General features: G+C 39.6%; 1 protein-coding gene across 19 annotated transcripts in view; it reads right to left on the bottom strand.

Moving 5' to 3' along the window:
* Positions 1 to 16,250, bottom strand: part of TENM3 (teneurin transmembrane protein 3) — a 1,226,612-nt gene that overhangs the window by 1,029,027 nt on the left and 181,335 nt on the right. For all 19 annotated transcript variants that reach the window (XM_074951193.1, XM_074951194.1, XM_074951199.1 and 16 more), the window contains exons 2-3: positions 10,196 to 10,258; positions 9,835 to 9,895 (exon numbers count right to left, since the gene is read on the bottom strand). The gene's annotated coding sequence lies outside the window, so the exon portion shown is untranslated. The remainder of the gene's footprint in view (positions 1 to 9,834; positions 9,896 to 10,195; positions 10,259 to 16,250) is intronic.

The raw sequence follows: 16,250 nt of genomic DNA, 5'->3' as shown, positions 1-16,250 counted from the left end.
ACATATCAATTTAAAATTCCTACTGAAAGTGTTGATAATTATTTTGTCAAAACAATGACATACTGTACCAGATCTAGGGAGAAAAAAGTTGGATGACAGCATGTTGTTATTTTGCTCTGTCAGCATCTGAACCGAAAATGAAATAAGAAGATTATTGTAAAGAGAATACCTACTGCAAATTAGCTAAATTTGTTATATATTCAGTTCAGGTAAAAGGGTGCAAGATTGTTGAAAAGTTGTATCTTTAGACCCAATTCTGAAAGGTGCAGAAAACCACAATTTCATTGGAAGTTGCAGGCTTCGGCATCTCTTAGAATCAGGGACTTTTTTATTAAGTTTATACTCTTTTTGTTGTGTTTGTTTACCAGATTCAGAAATGAAAGGTATTTCTCTATGTACAATACACAGTGATAAATTAAAAATCCAGAATTTGCTTGCCTTTGAAATTTTTCCTTTAAGAACCAATTAATTTGGTACTTCTAGGAGGGATAAATGAAACACTTGGCAAATATTTCTAAAAAGAAACCAAATTAACATTATTAGAGAAAGGATTAATCAGAAACTAGATTTCAAACATGCCAAAGTTGAGAGGTGTTTTGGTTTGACTCACTGAGGGGGAGACAGCTATTCCTCCCCTTCCTCCTCCACATTTATCTTTTTTTCTGGGCTTCAGCACTTATAGCTGAGATTAAAAGTGCAACTATCAAAATATCGTGAGAAAATTGTTCTCCAACTAGAGACAGGCAGCTCCTGGAATCTTGAGAAATCTTGTTGTCATGAAATTTCAAGCCACACTTTGCTGTGACAAGTATTCAACATTTGAGATTTGCCCGTTAGGTTAGTCAGTCACTAGATCCTCACTAGACAGATGTGGTGTTAGATTTTGAGAGTTTGTTTGTTTTCTATTTTAAATACAAAAACAGAAGAGTAGCCTACTATTAGGCTTTCTCTAGCAGCAAACAAATGTGACAACAAAATATGGAACAGCTGAGATCTAGATATTCCTCACTGATCTTTTTTCCAAAGGGCTATAACTTACCCTAACAATATTACTATAGCTTTATGCCCTTTTGAAAGTGAAAAGGGTGGTTAAATATCAACTTTCCACCACCCTTAACATTTAACAAAAATAAAATAAAATAAACACCAAATAAATGTAAATTGGAAAGGTCATGAATTATTGATGCCCTAATGCAGTGGAGAGTATGGTATTTGTGCATGATAAGTATGTGGGAGGGATTCATATTCTTTGGAAGATAGGATTAAAATACACTAAGTTCTTGATAAAATGTAAATTATCTCTAATGTATGTGACTACGGAGATTAAACTTTCCATCATATTAACATTTCCATTGGAAATCAACTAACTATATTTTAATTATATTTTATCTGATACACATGACCACATTTTTCCTGATTTTTAAGGGGAAAGATTTACTTTTCCAAACCTGCATTACCTTAGTCTGAATTCCCTACTCTATATTTCATACTAAGAATTACATTTTATCTTCTTCTATTCAACATTTTAAAAGGCTTTTCATTTTCCAGTTAGTCTATTTCTCTATGCAGTAAGTTTTTCCATTTTTTTAATATGTTTATTCTTGTGCACCACATTCCTGTGGTGGATATTTGTTATTGCAGCCATAGGTCTATATGGACAAATTTGAAATTTGCTTTTCAGTAGGTACCATTGCACAACATTATTATGCACTGGACTAATATCTGAAATACTCTATGGACAATTAGGACTACTCTGAATTCTGACAGCTGCAGCAGTCCCCTAAGAACAGCTTTGCTGACCCCTGTGCCACAGAAGTGAGAGAGCAGGAGTCCAGCAGTGCAAAGAGACCTCAGCAGAGGGATATGTGCATGTGCGTATATGTATGTGCACACGCATGTGCATACACACAGACTTTAAAGTATTTTCATCATTCTTATATCCCTAGTTTAGAGACATCATCTCTCTAGCCTCCCCTGAAACGATGATACTCAGACATGACTATTATTTTATTTTCCTAAGAATTTTTTCTTATTTATATTGTCCCTGATAGATATTACATCCCTGTTTCCCTTTCTCCTACTGCTGTGCTTCATTTTAGCATCAAGTACCACACAGCATGCACAAGACATTCAGAGATGGGACTAGAACCCAGGTTTTCTGATGCTTAATCCTGTGCTTCAACAGGACTATGTTGAAGCAGCTCTAATTCCACATCATACGGCACTGTATCTTGCCTTAGTTTCACATGGATCGAAGAAAGCTCTTAATGAAGTGCCCCTAAATGCGATGGCCTGGTTGTTCAGTAATGATGTGCTGTTGCTTTGCAGCCCGCTATTGAAATGTGCACTGTGAAGCCTGTAAGTTTTTAAATATTTCTCTGGTTTGGTGGGTGCCTTTGCTAGGGAACCTTTCCACCCCAGCGATATTTTCCAAACCCTCTCTGAAAGAGAGGTATAAATGTCAAGAATGTCATCCTCACAACAGGATTTTTAGTGTAAGTATGTTCATCAAATCAGAACACCGATTTAATGTTTCCTTCTCTATCATCGTGTCCCTTAATTCCAGCATAAAAACATAGCCAGCAGCACTGGAACAGTTCCATCTTACGTGTACTCTCTGCTGAATTGGGAGTTTTATGTAAGAGGACAGTTCTCTGCCTGTTTCACAGGGGATATTTTCAACAAGAATCTTGTTTTAGTTCTTTAATGATGTTAATTCAATCAGCTTGTTGAGACTCTCAACATACTGACTGTTCATATTGTGACACAGGACCTTATAAACAGAAAATAAAAATAACCAAAAATATGTATTTCAAATAGTAAAAATATTACTACAGACATTTTATCCAAATGTGGTTTATGATTACATACCCAGCAAAAATATTGTATAATGCCACCCCATCATCATATATGAAATGACTATAATGTAAAGTTAATATCCAAACTTTAAAGGGCAATTTCCATTTACTGCAAAATCTTAGAGCACTCTGTCAACATTTAGGATGTCATTCAAATCCTGCTCGATATCTAAGTCAGTACAGTGAGATTACTAGGTGCATGGAGAATGCAGCAGAGATGGGGTGGGGGGTGCGTGCTAAAAATGTACCTACCTGTAACTGTTGTTCTTCGAGATATGATGCAGATGTGTACTCCACTTAGGTGTGTGCGCACCTAGTGTACTTTGCCTAGCAACACCCGTAGGGATGGTGCTCCTGCCCTGCATCCCTAGCTCTTCCCCCTGACCATATGCAGGCAGTGCTCCCTCAACGCCCTCGGGTCCTTTGCACCTAATGTCAGAAGTACAGACTCTCATACAGAGGGGATGGAGTATAGGTCATGGAATACATCTCTGCATCACACCTCCAAGAACAAGAGTTACAGGTAGGTAACTGTTTTTCTTCTTTGAGTAGATGCAATCATATATTCCACTTAGATCCTTGGTAAACCCTGGCAATTTCTCTAGGGTGGGCTCCCTCCTTTCACCTTGCAGGAACAGATTAATAGGTTAACATTTGGGGAACCTGGAAGTAAGCAACAGGAGGACTACTCTGGGACCCCTGAATAGGTTCTTGGGGTAACACTGGTGCCAACATTATTGGTACCGGACTCAATGGATGCCCCATGGCCAGAACCAGAGTTGACAACACAGGCTGTCATTGCTCTTGGAAGGTTACCGGTGAGAAGTTAGACAGACCTGGGGCATGCTGTGTGCCAGAAGGGTTATGGTGTCAGTCGGCAGTCTTTTTAGAAGATGAGGAGGAGTTTTCCCCAGCACTGGAACAGTCCTGATTTGTTTTATGAGACCTCTTCCTCACTGTACCAGAAGAGGGAGAAAAATCTCTTTTTCCTCTTGGGGGAAATGCCAGAGCCTGAGCGCAGAGCAACATCGCTTTCTAGATCTGAAGGTGACCGCTGATCAGACAAGAACCTTGGTGCTGAAGCAGACCTCATGATCTGCTCCAACATGTGATGTTTCAGCCGCAAGTCTCTTGCCACCTGAGTCTTTTGTGAATGACTTGCACATGGAACACCACTCTTTAATGTGCTCTTCACCAAGACACAAGCATCTCATGTGGGGGCTGCTGCTGGGTATGCCCCCCACCACATGACAGACAATGCTGAACCACACAGGGCAGCCCATCTACTATTATACTAACACTAAACTTAGCCTAAGTACTACTAACTACATACAAGAAAAAATTTCTCAATGACACCACCACACAGAACTCTGACTCTAGCAATGGGTCGTGAAAAGGAACTGAGGGGGTTGAGGCAGTGCCAACCTTATATGGGCAGGGGTTGGGCCCCAGGGCATGAGAGCTGCCCCTGCGGGTACTGCTAGGCAAAGTTCTTTGACTCCGGTATGCTGGGCGCACACACACCTACATGGAATACGCAGCTGCATCTACTCAAAGAAGAACCTGGGTTAACAATTTTTGAAAATAATGAGTTAAATATATAAACGTTAAAAATACAGTAAAATGTGGCTGGGGGATCTCCAGACACCAATTCAGTAATCAACTTTTAATTTACTATAGAGTTTAAAGAACCATTATGTGTTTATAAAGCACTTTGAGATCTTCAAATGAAAGTCATTATTAATCACTGGCTGCCATTAAAAAGTCAACATTCACCAACAGTTAAAGTAGTAACTGAGCTATCACTTATTTAAAATTTGAATTCTATTGGAATACTGTTTTGTGGTAAGCCTCGGTAAACAGATTTTTAATTGCCCCTATTGTAAAGGGACAGTATTGTTTATGATAAAGCATACAAAATTATTCTACATGGACCCATTCTGATACATTTAGTTGGCACCCATACCTATGAAGTTTTTTCAACTTCTCTTTTCAAGCAACAGCTCTATTGTTTCTTGTTCAATGTGAAAGTACAGCTTTATCCCGACTTGTAATAAAAAGGGATTTTCCACTCAACAGATTCCATGTCACTAAGGTTCCGAATGAGTTATTGACTAACTGGTCAGTTACATGCCCTTGTCTAGTTTTGACCTTTTCTTCTGTTTTTTAGGAAGAGAAGCTTCTGCTCAGTTTATGACATCTTTGGTTAACTCAGCAGCAGGAGGCAGTACTGACAGGTAAACAGAACCCAAATTACCTAAAAGAAAAGTTGAAAAGATCTGCTTTATTAAAAAATAGACCAAGATTAATTTTTAATTCATTCTAATCCTAATGTTTTCCTTTTCTTTTTTTTTTTTTAAAAAACAACAACAAAGTTGTGGTCAGTGAAAAAGCAGACACTAGCCAGAGATTAAGGGAAAACTAGCTTGTGGAAGAACCTCACAAATGTCTTGACTGAATGTGTTGTCAAATTCTGTTGTATAATGATCAATTCTTTGACAGATCATCTGCTCATTTCATCTTCTGCAAGTCCAACTCTACACATTTCTACTGTTCTGCCTTCACTATAGAGTTTCTTGACATATTTTTGGCACTGCAGTCCTATATTCCATATCCAGATAAAGACTGCATATTTGTCTGTTGCTGTTATGAAGTATTCATGGAACTGATCTTCCATACAGATTTCTCCCATACACTGTTTCAAAACCTGAACTTTCTCAATTGTGCAAAAAGCATCCAAGTCAACTCTGCAAAAAGTCATTGAAGGATGGCATTTACCAACTGTAGCACAACCTTGAAAACCACTAAACAGAGACAAATTAATAGGGTTTTTATCTAAACTCGTAAACTTGTAGCATCAGAATAGACGTTAGGATTAAGAGCGGTAGCACTCATTCCCTCCAGGCCCTCAGCCATGCCTTGAAAGTTCTGATACATGACTATAATCACTTCAGTTCTGAAGTCCAGTCTGTTTTTGAGGTTTTAATTACTTTGTCAGTTTCTATGGGGCCTTGCATTCTTTTCTTCATATTGTCTTTTTGTGAAATACCTTCAACACATTTCTCAATTGTTTAAAGATTTTTTTAAAATTTCCATTGTGAATGTTTTCTGTCAGACAAAAACTTCATAATATAATAAACATGGAGCAGAACTATGCAACCCTAAAACACTGGGCAAAGTTTATATACTATGGATAGAAAATTGTTAACGGAACCCTCCCTTAGGCTACCTTCTTTTTAAAATAATTTCCTAACGCTGTATTTATTCCCATGTTACTTCTCCAATATTGTCATAAGAAGTTTGGACATTGTTTCAACATGGCTTTTAGCTTGTTGCATATCAATTGTCTCTGAAGTAAGATTACTGCTCATATATCTTAGTATCAGATTAGGTTGCGGCACTTTCAGTTCTCATAAATTAAATCGAGTAGGGACAGCTCAGCACTTGAATGGGAAAACTTCACAGAAAACCCAGGTGCAGTATTAAGTGGTCTTCGCAAGTTATTTAATGGCACTCCTCCTTCTACATCACTGTCACTATGACAGCCTGGTGCTTGAAGGCACACTGCAGCTATCTGAATGAGATGTAAAGCCGTGCTGCTGGATATTTTAGTCATTAAGGATCTTTTGATGATGTGTTGAGACCAGCATACCATTTCCACAACATTCATGGCATTTGGTGCCCAGGGTTCAGAGAGACCAGGTCCAGGTAATTAAATGTAGCAGCATTTTCTAGATAACAACATTACAAGGTGAGTAATAATGGGGTGACAGAAAGGAATGAACTTCTTATTTACAATGGTGTCACATCAGAATAGCAGATGATATCAAGTCAGGTCCCATGGATATCAATAATGGGGCCAGTATTATAAAAACTATCTATTAGTGACTTGATAACTTGAGACTGATCAGATTTGGAGATGACAAAAAGCTAAGGGAGACAGCAAATACAGAAGGCAGAAAAACACTGAATTGGATCTGAACAACTTGGGGGTATGGTCAGGCCATTAAGAAAGCAGATTTATGATAAGGAATTTCAAGATGTTACATTTTGATCCAAAGTCATTTTCCTTTCTTCTCCCATGTGCAGAGAATCCACAGTGCCCTTAACAATTGCATATGAGATGTGCGTATGGAGTGGGGTCAAGGTGCCAGGATCCATTGTAGGGGAAGCCACGCATTTGCACATTGTGTGGTAAACTTCTAGCATTCATAGAATCATAGAATATCAGGGTTGGAAGGGACCTCAGGAGGTCATCCAGTCCAACCCCCTGCTCTAAGCAGGACCAATCCCCAATCAAATCATTGCCATATGCAATCTTTGGGGGCTGAAGTACAGCCCTTTATCTTTGTAGATAGGAAAGGAAAAGAGCCCTCCAGCACTTAGGGGTTGCTCTTCTTCTGCTCTTCTTACTTCCACACTGTTCCCCAACCTCTTCTAGAGCAGAATATGAAAATCCCACTGTAGGATGTACACACATAGAATCTCTCACAATGGCTTGATTCCATTTAGAAGACTATGTGCAGATCTAGCCTCCACAAATTCAAAAAAATATATTGAACAGGGAGAGATAAAGGGAAAACAACTACAATGATACAAGGTCTTGAGAAAATGATATGTCAGGAGAGAGAGGATAAAGAAATATATATTTTGCCTAAAGAAACTAAACTAAGGGCACAAACAGCACATAACACTATAAATACATGAAGAAAGAAAAAGACCAATTCACACTGGACATCGATGTTCAGAGAAGGGCAATGGGCTGCAGTTGAAATGAATGAAGTTATTCTAGTAGATACTAGGAATAAGCTAGTTGCCGATAATACTGTGGTCAAACATCAGAACAGTAAACCTTAATGACCATGTCACTATATGCCTAGCGAAAGATTTGATAAATTTAAGAAAAGGGAGAAAAAAAAAACCTCTTTCAGCTTGAAGCACGGACCTGAACTAAATCAGTCAAGAAGTCTTTTTCAGCAAATTCATCCCTAGTGTAACTCCACCAAAATCAATGCAGTTACATCAGAGAAGCATTTGTCCCAGCATAACCCAGCTTTCCTCATAATCTGTTTTCACTTCCTCCCTTGTCCATGCCCGTAGACAACAATAGTATTTTACCCACCTCTCAGGCTTGTAACCTCAGTGTCCTTTTCAACCCCTCCCTCCTCCTTCTTATAGCCTAGCTCCGTCTAAATTCTGCCACTTTTAATAAAAAATCAATATGTATCCATAATGTTGCCCACATCTTGTTTATGTCTTGCCTTGGTTTCTGAAACTGCCTCTTCTCTGTACTCCCCACATCTCACCTCTTCTCTTTCCACTCTATGCAAATTACTGGCTTTCAAGTAACCTTCCTCTTCTGCCACTCAAACCACATCCTTTCATTCATTCATTCGCTTCCTCTTGTTAAAGCATCAAATACAAAGAATTCATTCTCATTGTCAATGCACTCTGCAATTTTGCCATCACAATATCTGCTCTCATTTCTTCCCAGTTTCCCTCTTCTCCCTATGCACCTCCCAAACATCTGTGATTACTGCTCCCTTTTTGTATCTCTCGGGTTTACACCCTCTTTTCATGGTGCCCTCTAAGACTGGAAAATTTCCACTCTCTATAGAACCTTCTCTTCCTTTTAAAAACCCTTCTTTAAATCCCACTTCTTCCATGTGTTGGTCATCAATGATCATGTCTAGAGCAGGAAAATAGAATAATAGAATCATAGAATATCAGGGTTGGAAGGGACCTCAGGAGGTCACGTTTAAATAATAGGTCATGTTTAAATAAAAATGTCAGCTAACACATTGTAACTCATCTATATTTTTTACACACTAGTGTACATGGGGATTAACACCTTTAAAAATATGTTAGCTGTCTGTGACTGACCCTAAGGAGGAACACAGGGAAGGAAATTGGTAGTTCTCTGCACAACTATAAAATATTATTGTTTACATAAATATAACACCATAAATGTACACAGATCTTTACAAAATGGAGAGTAAGACACAGTCCTAACCCACATATCTTGTAATCTATTTCGGATAACAGCTCGGTGGTGTGTGAAGATATTGTTATGAGCTGGATTGAGGCTGGGTAATTCTTTGAGGCTGGCTAATCACGTCCATTAATTTAAGATTGCTGTAAGAAATAGTTAAGCTCCTTTATCAAACAATAGCAGCCTTCACCCCAAATGTAGGCAAATGTCACTGACAAGAACAAAGGCACACATGAGGCCACTCAGGAATTTGAACTATGTGGGCAGAGGGGGTTTGGCGGGGTATTGTTTTTAGCAGGGAGATGTGTGTGTGAGAGAGAGATAGGAGAAACACCACAGAAACAGACGGAGAGAGAGAGCAGAAAGCCAGATGCAGCCTGAACAAGCAGTGAGAGTGTGGCCCTGGGAAAAGCCTAGAGACAGCTTTTTGGGCTCAGTGCTGGCTGAAAGGGGCTTGGAACTGTGAAGAAAGAAACTATCTCCTGCTGTTTGATTCTTCCTGTGTTCAGGGAAACAGGACTTTGTACATTCCTTGTGAATAAAATGGATTGTATCAAAGGTACCAGACTCCACCATTAATTTCTCCTCCTAATAGAAACAACCCACAGGACCCCAAATACAACTAACTGCTTGGGTCAAAAGGAGTAAAAATACCATTGGCCACATCTAGTCTAGGAAAACTGGTCATGTTTAAAAAACCATTAGCTAGCATATTTTAACTACCACATTTTTAAAACATTAGTGTAGACAGGTTTTAGCAGCTTTAAAAATACTTCAGGTGGTTGTTGTCAACCCTAGGTTCAGGGGCTGAGATTTCAAAGCTGCCTAAGGGACACATTCACAGACAATTCACAGCAGTAGAATGTAGTCAAGTAAAGACTCATAAGGTGGCAACATGTGAATGTAACCAGAATCCTATCCCCCTGCACATGCATATGATAGCCACTGTGGACAAGAGAACAAACAAATGAGAATGTTACTCACGTTGTTTAATGCACTACTGGAAGGTGGTCAGATGCTACAGTGATGAATATAGTATAAGAGCCTGTACAGAACAGAATAGAACTAATTCACAAATATGTTCTATATTTTGTAGGTATTGAGTGCTTATCACCATGATATTTAATGATTCATAGTCATGTTCGTTCTATTTTTTTACCTTCATACTTTTTAATTTTTAACCCACCAGATAATAAAATTGGTATTTTATTATGATACTATTATTTTATTGATTGAGCTTCCGCTACCAAACTTCACTCCCAATAGCCAATATGTGAAAGTTCTGGAGACTCATATTACAACTTCATTCATTAGTAACCTATTTCCAAGTTTACATTTCACTTACCAGATTGCATCAACTGTTGTTCTTCTCTTGGAAAAAACTCTCCAATTTTTAAGTATCAGAAATCTAAAATAAATAAATAAATAAATAAAATTAGGAGCCTTTACACATGAAGTTTCATTAAATTACAGCTGCATGTGCATCAAAACACAGAACAATTGAGATACCCAAAATCGTGACCTGTGTGATAGAAAAATCAGCCTGATTTTTTTGTTGTGGTTACTTGCGGGGTGGGGGGTAGATTTTTTTTTCTCGCATTTGTTACAAAGATTACTTTGTAATAGACGAGAACATCTATTAACTGCCTAATTTGCACAAGCTTTCTGCTACTCAAGCTCTACTAAGCCTTAAGCATTTAACTCTGAATTATCTTATTCACTATTTTCCAGCACCATGCTTACTATTAGTTCTCTCTCCTTTTTTCTAGGAATATTTGAGGCAGCAACTGCCCCGTCACACTGGTAGAGACTATCCTCCATGAAGTTTTCTGGAGTGATTGAGGTAAAAATAAAAATGTTCTGATATTTCCCTGCAGGAAAGTGGTAGTAGTTTCCTTGGCTTAAATAGGCTTTAACTACATCCCACAGAGCAATGCTTCATAGTATAATATTAGAGTGATCAAAAAGGATCAAAACACATTACTACGAAGAACTGAGCATCAGCCCATGTTAACCTCTGCTTTGTGTATTTCTCATTTAAACTTTCCAAAATACGGAGTTCCAATACAGATTTTTGTTTGCTTTTGCAAAATTTAGTTTGTTTACTATTTGTTCTCTATATATGCATTTTAGTTATATTGTTAACTAGTATATGCTAGGCCTGCATGTGGCATTTTCAAGTCCTTTGCTACAACAGGCACTAACAGAATTTGTAATATGAAATCTGCAAATTCTGTGGCATAAGGGGAATGGACCAGCATCAACCCTCATCCTGAGAAAAGGAGAGATATTATCCTTCGATCCTGGACTAAGTCTGTGCTGTGCCCCAAATTCTGCAATTGGAACCTGACTTTGTTGTGGTTTCCAAAGCTGTGGAATTCTATGGATCCTAAGCAAATGATTAAAATCTACCAACACAGTAATCCTAAACCATTTCCAGCCAGTGGAGAAATAAAAACCCTTATAAACAAAAAAGTAAAAAAGCAGTATCCAACAAAATAGTCTGAAAACATTCATAAAGATCTAAGCCTTTCTATCCAAAACTGTAACAAATGAGGTCCCATTTCTTCATTAAACAAAGCAGGTGACTATTTGGAATGGAAAGGTAAAGCATGAGCATATTTCACTGTAACTACTAGGCAATTTCTCTGTCCTCAGATTTTCTACAGTGGCTCAATGTCTCACAATAATCCTTCATCCAATAGTCATACATAGTCCAATAATCCATCTTTGTTCATTACCAATCTTGATTTATTGTGGGATTAATCTTCCCACAGATAGTTCAAAGGACTGAATTATAGGTTTAGCTATTATGTGTGAAATTCTCTGGAATACCTGGAACCAAAACATGTTGGGCCAGATTCATCCCTGGAATAATTCCATTGATGTCAATGGAGTTATTCCAGGGATGAATTTTGCCCTTTAACTTGAAGACAATAAAAAGTTATCACATTCCAAGCATCCAATTATTATTCACAATGACAATGTGTCCCATGGTTAATCAGCCTCTGTTTATGTATTTTTCCTGTTGTCAATAAAATTGCTGACGCCATCTAACTATGTTGTATTGATCTCATTCCATCATTTAATTCAGAAATATGAAGGGTGACTTTATTAGAACCGGGTGTTAGATATGCTAACTTCTTATGCAGAGCTACTCTTTTTACTGTGCTTCTTGGCTACTCAAAAATGTTATTTTATGCTGTTCTACAGTGTAACTGTGACAGGACTCTGGATATATTTGGGATCTTAAGGAGACATGGGAGAGAGACTGTTGATGTATGTCTGTGCTGTTGATGTGTCTTTGTAAAGAGACTTACTCTTGATTTATTATAATTTTGCATGTACAACACAGCATGGTATCATTTTATACCAATATTTCATGTGGAATTTGAATAGCCGCAGTTAGTTCAGATTTTTCCCTTTTAGAATGAGTGCCTATGTGCAAAGCAATAACCATGAATGACTAGCTAGGAGAGACAATATTGTTCAAAATAATACCGCATAGATATACCTTCAAATTCTAGTTATTTGTTTTCAAGACATTCCATGCCAGTTCTTCAAAACCGGCCAACCATATTGAGCTCATAAAAGACCAGATTGCCCCTTGCCCTTATGCAGGTGCAAAAATTGGGAAATGGGCACAAGTAGTTTTTCCCCTTCTTCTGCCTCTTCCCTCCGCTCCCTTCCCCCGCAAAGCCCCCAGGATCCAGCCACAATTACAGACCCATTGCTCTTATCAGCCGGTCATCCCAAAGGAGGCCAAAGGAGTAAGGACCATAGCCCTCTGCCATATCTGCACTAGGCAGCAGAGCAGGGTAAGCTTCACCCTCCTAAAAGGTGGTGCAGCAGGTAAGTTACCTCCTCTTGCAAGGAAGATACATTGCATCCTTCAGGAGAAATAAATGTCCAGAGCTCTTTATGGACCTCTCCCACGAGAATGACATAATTACATTGTCTCATAATTACACAGTCTGGCCCAAAATATACACAAGCAAAACTGTTTATTGAGCAGTTATGGACTTTGCATGATCTAATGTCTCATTGCTCACTCACATACCTATTTGGTGGAGATGAAATGTATGTGAGCGAATTTTGCAGGCTCAACTTAGGCACCATTTTCTGTTGGCATATATACAATATTTCTCTGCTTTTTTCACTTGTTTCTGGCCATTTTTTTCATACATGACATTAAATTAATCTAGTATAAACAAATATCAAAATCACCACAGTTTAACATTTTATCAAGAGTAATTCATGCAATGCTTAATTTGTAATGTAAGAGGTGCCTGGGCTCAAGCAATTTTTTTACTTTCATAACTGATGTGGCAAACCCAGAGGTGCTGGGGCTAGGAACTGCCAGACGTAGAGGTGTTGGGGCTCCGTCTTGGCAAGCGCTGGCACAAATTAAGCACTGAATTTACATATATGAAAAACTCAGGTGACCTATGCCATAACAGGAGCACAGTGTTAGGTGAATATGATGGATCACACAATACCATTTTGCAACCACCATGTTTCATTTAAGAAAGGGCTCATTCTAATTTTCAGTAACTTCAGATGTTCTTAATCATATGGCAGTGCTCCATAACTCCTGAAATACAGCACATGGGACTCCTTTTGTTAATGGACTGATACCCGCTTTATTCCATTTGTGCAGTATATTGATTAGCAAATTAAATCTCTAAAAATTAATGGAGGTTCTGCATTTCCAAATGCACTCAGTACATCTTTCACAGCTTACTTACAGCAGGAATTTAAAAGGTCTATTTCTCCTTTCACACCAGTATTACACTGGTGTTGCTACTCTGTGCCAAAGTCTTAAATCAGGTGGAGCAATGCTGGATGCAGACTTGTGGAGGAGGGCAAAGACTACTACAACAGGTCTATGTCATATCTGGAAATCCTCCTGCACCATGGCCCATTGAGTTGAATTTTTATGTAACCCCCAAGGAGATTACATAGATTCCTGGGACCCTATCTGCTGGCAGCTCAGGGAAAGGCACACTGTCCCTGGTAGGGAGGGGGAGCCAAGGCAGACTCAGAGTCTGCTCGGCAACCAATAGGGAGTGAGATTCCCCTCCCAGGGAGTTGAGAAAAGGGGAGAAGCCATTTTGGAGTCAGTCTGGAGCCAGCCAGGAAAAGGGCAGGATTGGCTGTGTGGGGAGCTGGTGAGCCCCAGGCCTGCATGTAGGGTTCCCCTTGAGAACAGCCTCTAGGGACCTGACAGCAGATCCCTCAGCTGGGTTTTTCCTTCCCCACTGATAATTCCCAATTTGTAGAGTTTGCTAGGAAACTTGCCCAGCCAGGCTGAGTTCGCCCTCCAGCTCCCTAGGTGAGACCAGTCACCACATGGTCAGTTCTGCTCTGGCTGCTAGTCCAGGGAAGCTGCCTGCGGAGTGTGTGTCTGGAAGCTGGGCTAGGAGGCTACAGTTTGGATGTTATTGTAGTTGTGTAACCTACACCTTGAGCCCTGCACCCAGTGGTGAACTGGAGCTGGTTCGCGCGAACCGGTTGTTAAATTTTGAAGCCGGTTTAGAACCAGTTGTTAAAGGGGTGGGCAAACTGTGGCCCGCGGGACCATCCTTTCCGTCCCGCCTGAGCTCTCGGCTGGGGAAGCTCCCCTGAGAATTTTTACTCACCCAGCGGCACTCCGGGCCTTCGGTGGCACTTTGGCGGCAGGTCTTTCACTTGCTCCGGGCCTTCGGCGGCACTTCGGTGGCAGGTCCTTTAATGCCGCCTAAGACCCGAAGCGACTGAAGGAACTGGTTCTTCAGCTTCTGGCAGCTCATCACTGCCTGCACCCCTTTGTGATGAGGGGAAATCCTGGGACCGACACAGCCTGAGTCCTGCCAGCAGAGAGCAGCCCCTCTACAGTGACTGAGGAGTCCAAAGTCATCTTCAAACCTGAGGATCATTCATGGAGTTTGTGAGTGCACCATCTTTTAATTAGTCAGGTAATTTGTTTTGGGGACCCCCTACTCCCTGAACTGTGTCCTCAAGCCAGGGAGTAAGCATTTGAAGATTTTATAACCTGCTGTATATTATACCTGTGGAGGGATTTACCACCTTCTCCCACCTGTGAGTCCTTTGGGCTGTACTGAACCCAGTCAGCCACACTGCTAAACCACTGCAAAGAAGAATTTTGTGGTTATAGTCATCAAGCAAAGTATGCATACCAACGGGACACTAATTTTACATTTGCTACATCAAGTCACAGGTATTTTCAGTGTGGGCACCGGTGACCCTAAAAATAGTGTTTCATCCTGTTATGTTGTATTTGTCTCCTGTTTAATATAATTATTGTGTTGAATATATTGTATGTGTTTGTGTTATTTCTTGGAAGTCTCCAATTATCTGGCAAGTAAGTGGGGATTACCCTGTAGTTAGAATTTTCCGCCCAAGCTGCCCTGGTCACCCTGCCAGGAAGGAGCGAGGGGGGGTGGAGGCACCGCCAAATAATTTCATAGGAAAAAAGAAAAGATACACCCTGCTGAGCGGGTGGCGGGATCCAAAAGAACCCAGACCTGTAAGTGGACTGGCATTAAAGGAGGTAACCAGGTGGAGAGAGGGCGCTACATTTAGATGCTTTCTGGCAAAGAAAAGCCAGAACACACAGGAGAATCTGTCACACTGACTTTATTGGAGTTCTGATTTACACACGTGTAAGAAACAGAAAAACCAGGCTCAAAGACTTTTATGAGCACTCTGAGCTGCCTGTTCTCTTATTCTTGCTAAATTGAGGCCTTATATTCTCGCTTTTAGTTATTCCTCAATTAAACCATACTTGAGGTACTTCATTTGAACTATTCTCTGCCCCCCAACCCCCAGATTCTAGTCTGCTAGACAGCCATTCACTAATACAAGTGTTTCAAATGGGAAACGTTGGTAAGCTGATGAGGCATAGTTATAAAGCAGACAACTGCATTAAAGTTTTACATATTTGTTTACTAGCAGAATGAGATGAGGTAAACAGAACATACAGCAAGGAACTGAGGATTAAAAAAATAAATCTCTCCTGAGACTAACCTAATAACTTGCTCCAAAAGCTCTCATAAATTATTAGCTTTGAAATCATTCAAAGTGTCTGAAACATAGTATGTGTCACTGATGTACTTGAAGTTCACCTAAGAAACTTGTATCATCAAAATGTGCCGACAAAAACTGCCAGCAGCTACGCCACCTTGCAATCAATCACATATCTGTTTCAGAATTATAAAGTGTCTGAGAGCTATAATTTCATCTGCTTCCAGCTGCATACATTTAAAACTTCACATTCTTATGGAGGAAGGAAAAAGACTGAAAAGATTTGTCAGCTCTGGTGCCCTCCATCTCATGATCTCTATCTTAAAAGCACTTTCAGAAAGTCTTGATATGTTTTTTTAAATTAATACAGTGTA

This window comes from Natator depressus, chromosome 4 (genome assembly GCF_965152275.1).
Source record: "Natator depressus isolate rNatDep1 chromosome 4, rNatDep2.hap1, whole genome shotgun sequence".
In the NCBI taxonomy this organism is placed as follows: Eukaryota; Metazoa; Chordata; order Testudines; family Cheloniidae; genus Natator; species Natator depressus.
The sequence above is the reverse complement of the archived record's forward strand: the minus strand, read 5'-3'. Positions and strand labels throughout refer to the sequence as shown.